Consider the following 6,435-nt stretch of genomic DNA (forward strand, 5'->3'; position numbering starts at 1 on the left):
ATACGGTGCTATCCCAATGTTGGCCTGATAACTGTTGTTGTAAGCGAACTTAACTAATGACAGATATCTGATCCAACTACCACCAAAATCTAGTACACATGCTTGTAATATATCCTCTAAAATCTAGATGGTCCTCTCTAACTGACCATTTATCTATGGGTGAAACATTATACTGAATGTGAGTTGAGATCCCAACGCTTCCTGAAGACTCTTTCAAAACCGGGTAGTAAACTGTGGGTCCCTATCTAAAAAAATATATATTGGTACTCCATACAATCTAACAATCTCCTGAACATATAGCTCTGCTAGCCTATTCATGGAATAATTGAATTTTATCGGGATGAAATGGGTTGTCTTCGTCAATCTGTCCACCACCACTCAAATCGCATTCTGTCCGTGAAGTACTGATGACAATCCCGTGACAAGGTACATGGAAATGTGCTTCCACTTCCATTTAGGGATAAGAAGTGGTTGGAATGGTCCTACTGGCCACTAGTGCTCGGTCTTCACCCGCTGGCATGTCAGGCACTGCCCTACGAATAGGTGATCTCTCTTTTCTTATTAGTCCACCAGAAAGATTCTCGTAAATCCTATACATCTTCGTACTTCCTGGATGTACTTTGTAGAGCGAAGGATGTGCCTCCTCTAGAATGACCTGCTTGATCTCGGCATCATTCAGTACGCAGATCCTGGTATAAAATCTCAACATCCCATCATCTGAGATGTTGAAATCCGGTTTCAATCCTTCTTGCACTCCCTTCATAACCTCTACGAGCTTTGAATCTTTCGTTTGAGCTATTTTGATCCTTTCTTGTTAGGTTTGCTCCACCACCAATCTAGCAATGAAAGCCTGATGATTTCCTTCCACTAACTCCACACCTAACCTTTACAGGTTCATACCAGTCTGATGCTGAACACCCACTACTGAGACCGACACATCTACTAACTTCCGACTTAGAGCATCGGCTACCACATTAACTTTTCCTGAGTGGTAACTAATGGTACAATCATAGTCCTTTATCGGCTCCAACCATTTCCTTTGCCTCATGTTTAGCTCCTTCTAGGTGAAAAAATACTTAAGATTTTTATGATCGGTAAAAATCTTGCACCTTTCACCTTACAGGTAGTGCCTCCAAATCTTCAATGCATGAACTACTGCTGCTAATTCCATATCACGTGTCAGGTAGTTCTTCTCGTACTCCTAAAGTTGATGAGAAGCATAATCAATTACCTTTTCCTGTTACATTAGAACACATGATATGGAATTAGTAGCAGCAGTTCATGCATTGAAGATCTGGAAGCACTGCCTATACGGTGAAAGATGCGATATTTTTACCGATTATAAAAGTATTAAGTACATTTTCACCCAGAAGGAGTTGAATATGAGGTAGAGGAGATGGTTGGTGCTGATAAAGGACTACGATTGTACCATTAGTTACCACCCAAGAAAAGCTAATGTGGTAGCTGATGCTCTGAGTCGGAAGTCAGTGGATGCGTCAGCCTCAGCAGTGGGGGTTCAGCATTAGGTTGGTATGGACTTAGAAAGGTTAGGCATGAAGTTAGTGGAAGGAAATCATGAGGCTTTCATTGCTAGCTTGGTGGTGTAGCAGACCTTACGGGAAATGATCATAACAGCTCAGATGAAAGATTTAGAGCTGGTAAAGGTTGTGGAGGGAGTACCAGATGGGTTGAAACCGAATTTCAACATCTCAGATGATGGGATACCGATATTCCATACCAGGATCTGTGTACTGAATGAAGCCGAGATCAAGCGGGTCATTCTAGAGGAGGCACATCGTTCGCTTTACATAGTACATCCAGAAAGTACGAAGATGTACATGGATCTGTGGGAATCTTTCTAGTGGTCTAATATGAAAAGAGAGATCACCCATTTCTTAGAGCAGTGGCTGACATGCCAGTAGGTGAAGACCGAGCACTAGAGGCTAGCAGGACCATTGCAACCACTTCTTATCCCTAAATGGAAGTGGGAGCACATTTCCATGGACTTTGTCATAGGATTGCCATCAACACTTTACGGATATAATGCGATTTGGGTGCTGGTGGACAAATTGGTGAAGATAGCCTATTTCATCTCAATTAAAGTCAGTTATTCCATAGATAGGTTGGAAAAGCTATATGTTTTGGAGCTTGTCAGATTGCATGGAGTACCAGTGTCTATTGTTTCAGATAAAGACCCACGATTTACTCCCCGGTTCTGGAAAAGAGTATTCAGGAAGTGTTGGGATCTCAACTCACATTTAGTGCAGTGTTTCACCCACAGACAGATGGTCTATCAGGGAGGACCATCTATATTTTAGAGGATATGTTACGGGCATGTGTACTGGATTTTGGTGGCAATTTGATCAGATATCTACCATTAGTTGAGTTCACCTACAACAACAGTCATCAAGCCAGAGTCGAGAGAGCACTGTATGAAGCACGGTATGGTTGGAGATGTCGATCTCTGTTGTATTAGGATAAGGTCTGTGAGCGATAGATTTTAGGGCTAGAGTTTGCCCAACAGGCTGCTAAGAAGGTCTAGGTTATCGAGGAGAGAATAAAGACATCTTAGAGTCGGCAGAAGAGTTATGTAGATACTTGCCGACGGGAGCCAGAGTTTGAGATAGATAATGCTATATTTTTTAGGATTGCTTTAATGAAAGGAGTAATGAGGTTTGGTATGAAGGGTAAGCTAAGCCCTAGGTATGTCGGACCATTCAAGATTCTCATAAGATTTGGTTCAGTGACATACAGGATAGCATCGTCTCTGCCATTGTGTAGGATTCACAACGTGTTCCACGTATCCATGCTTAAGAGGTATGTTTCGGATCCTTCACATGTGATCAATTATGAGTCTTTGGAGCTCAGGGACACGTTAGCATATGAGGAGATACCAGTACAGATCCTAGATCGTAAGGAGCAAGAACTGCGTACAAAGAGAATTCCATTATTGAAGGTATGGCATATTGACATAGTGGAGGAAGTTTCATGGGAATTAAAATCAGAGATGCGTCAGAAGTACCCACAGTTATTCAAAGATGCTTAGAGCTAGACAGGTGGGTAGAGTGGTAAGTAAGTGTTAGTTTGTATGTATAGTGTTTAGAGTAGATTTGTTTATAACTTGGTTTATGTTTGGTCTTCAGGAGAGTTTTGCATGGATATTGTAATCTCCCAAGATGGTGATGTAACCATGGTATTCCTCCACCATAAGTGAGGGTAGGTAATGAACTTGGGATGGGGCTGCTATGTGGGTGGCCGCCGGCTCTTCCTAGAGTCAATATTGTGATGCTTAGATGATGTAATAGAAAGCAGTTAGCAAATTTCAAGGATGAAATTTTATAAGGAGGGGAGATTATAGAGACCCGAACCAAGAAATAAGGAAATTAAATAAGAAAGAAAAAAAGGTAGTTTCAGCAAGCTTTGTTGACAAACTCCATGTTCTCGTCGACGAAGGCCCTTCTAAGATTCGTTGCCGAAATTCAGAGTTTCATCGACGAAGAGATCTAGAAGGTTTAGAAAAATATCAGGCTTAGGGTTTGTGGATGAGGTCCTTCTTTCATTGATGAACGGACTTGTGTGGCTCATCGACAGAGGCATCATTCATCAACAAATTTGACCGGGTCAAAAGCTCTATAAATTGAACTCGTCGGTCTACCCTCGATCAACCGAATCGAGAATAGTGCACCTACCTTGGTCGCCTGCCCTATTCAGTACAAACTTCTTCCAGATGACCAAACACTGCCAGTTTGTGAGGAATTTAAAGTGTTGGTCAACCGAACTTGTTCCTAGTCGACTGAACCTCGATGCTTATATACATTCTTCATGTTCAGAACTCATTTTTCACTAGAAAAACTTTAGAGCTCCTTCACTGTTCCACTGAGTATTATCCCACATTCTTAAACTAGTATCAAACTCATCTCCTCCAGCTCTCATGGCTCGTCAAGATGATCGTATTGAAGCCCATGATAGATCGCACGTTGAAGACGACTAGTTTATGTCAGAACGTGTCAAAATCAGACATGTGCAGGAGTTTCGCCCAAAAAAAGCTATTTTGGGTAAGATTCTAGATCTTGAATTTATGGAACAACATTTTTGGAAATATTATGAATATGTTATAGTATTAGGGGTGGAAGACCTTTATCTCTTATTAGCCCAATGGCCATTACCCTACCTATGTTAGGTTGTTTTACACAAACCTAGGGAATGACGAGAATGGATACTTCTCCAGGGTAGTGAGGACTGATATTCGATTTGATGTAAAGTATTTATTTGATGTCCTAGATATTGATCATGGCAATTTTGAATGCCCAGACTTAGTAACATCCTGGATACACGAACAAGATTTTACTGTTGCCACTTTTGCAAATCTGACTATGTCTAATCCATTGGCCGCCAGTCAGAATCACCCACCTCAATATAGGAAGTTCACCTTAGAGGCCAAGATTGTGCACCACCCGATTACATATAATATCCTGCCTAAGGCAAGATCTAGGGTGCATGTCTCCTTCCTAGACTGCTTTGTTATGTGGTGCTTGTTCACTCGAAAAAAGCTAGATTTACCCAGCTTAATGATATAGTGGATGATGGCCAAGACGATCGACCATAGGATCATTATGCCATATGGAGTGATTTTGAACAAGTTATTTCGAGTAGTAGGAGTTACCCGCACCAATGTGGCCGTGTTGAAAAGGAGGAGGTCTGCAGATATATTCTCTATTGTCACCTTGTGACTGATGGGATATGAGCTGGTTAGCAACATATGGTTGCCATCTGGTGCAAGGGGTGCAGTAGCTCAGGAGGAGGCCCCGTAGGAGTTACCACCACAGCCCATGCAGCTGACGAACACTGATCTGATGGTTGTGATCACTAGTCTTTCTAACTCCTTCAGGCAGTTCAGAGGATCAGTCCAGTCAGATCTTTGAGATCTAGTGACGTCATCCACTGCACTTCATGACGAGTTTAGACAGTTCTCAAACTTTTTTGTGAATCGTTTCACGAAGATGGAGAGGGTCATCATGGTTAACTTCAACAAGTTGAATGACCAAATCCAGGAGATGTAACGACGAGAGAGATTGGATGACGATGGATTTCGACTTCGATACGGGCGATGGCACCGATGGCGGTGTGCATGGAGGTGAGATCTAGCTTCAGGGGAGCATTCTACCAATCGGGAATTATCTTTATGATTCATTTTCTTTTATATTCTCTGGTCTGTACTTATGAAACAACTTTTATTTTTTCTTCTCTTTTCTATTTTCTTACATACTACACTCTAACTCACTGTCCATTTTGGATTCTGCGAATAGTTGGGTTATCTGCTTTTATTTATATCTACTAGTATGTATTGTTTTGGGAAAGACGTGGTTGTCTATTTCTTAGGTTTTGCATGTTCCCATGATTATGTTTGTGTGTAACTCATGTATGTATATGCCTAGATGATATCTGTTCTCTTGTTGGATATTCTTTGATAAACGACATATATATCTTTGTCTACCTGATTGCATGCTTAGTTTAGAATGCCTCCTACATGGCGGATGCAGTTGATGTGTAATTGCATGCTGATAGTTGATATAGGTTCTCGTATGCCCTAAAATTCTGATGTACTAGCTGTAAAGAATCTTTTATGAAGGTTTATTTGGGAAATGTCCTATTTATAGATGGCATGCTGCCAAAATTTTGGTGGACTTTTCCAACATAAAACCTTGTCAAATGATGATTAGAATAAAATTAAAAGTTAAAATCTTTTTGAAAAGATGAGTGAAAACTCAATGAAAATTAAACTTCATCCTCACATAATTATCAAGTGTTTAAAAAACGTAGCTTCATCCCTAGGGAAAGACCATAAAGAACTCAAATGCATCATGGTTTGACTATTTGAATATTAAGGCTCTTCTAAGAACCTTGATCATCGTTGTAGTCTGTGTGTTTTGATATGGATGGTTCTCGGTTATGTGCTTTATTTCATGCCTTAATGTATGTCTTTTGATGCATGCGTGATTTATAGGGATGATTATACTAATTGAATGGTAAAGTGAATAAATCTTAATTCAGTATATTCGTTTTAAAAGACTTGAAAATTGATTGCTTACACTTCTTGGCATTCTTAATGAAATATTTATCCATCTAGTCTATGCAGTTTATTTTATCTATGCTTGGATTCAATTTTCTAGGGGGAACTTTCAAGTAAAATTTACAAGTTTAGCAACTAATATTACTGTTGATATTTCTTATTGGATTAAACTTTGTGAACATTGATTGTTGTTTGTAGTGCATAATTCTCATATCTACAGCATGATAATGATGGAATTTATGTTTTATTGCATTAATCATACTAGAACTGTTTGAGTAGTTGTGGATAAATTGCAAGGTCTTATAAACTCAAACAGGTCATTTTTTATACAGGATTTGTTTTGGAAAGTCCCATTTTCAAACGGC

This window comes from Malania oleifera, chromosome 5 (genome assembly GCF_029873635.1).
Source record: "Malania oleifera isolate guangnan ecotype guangnan chromosome 5, ASM2987363v1, whole genome shotgun sequence".
In the NCBI taxonomy this organism is placed as follows: domain Eukaryota; kingdom Viridiplantae; phylum Streptophyta; class Magnoliopsida; order Santalales; family Ximeniaceae; genus Malania; species Malania oleifera.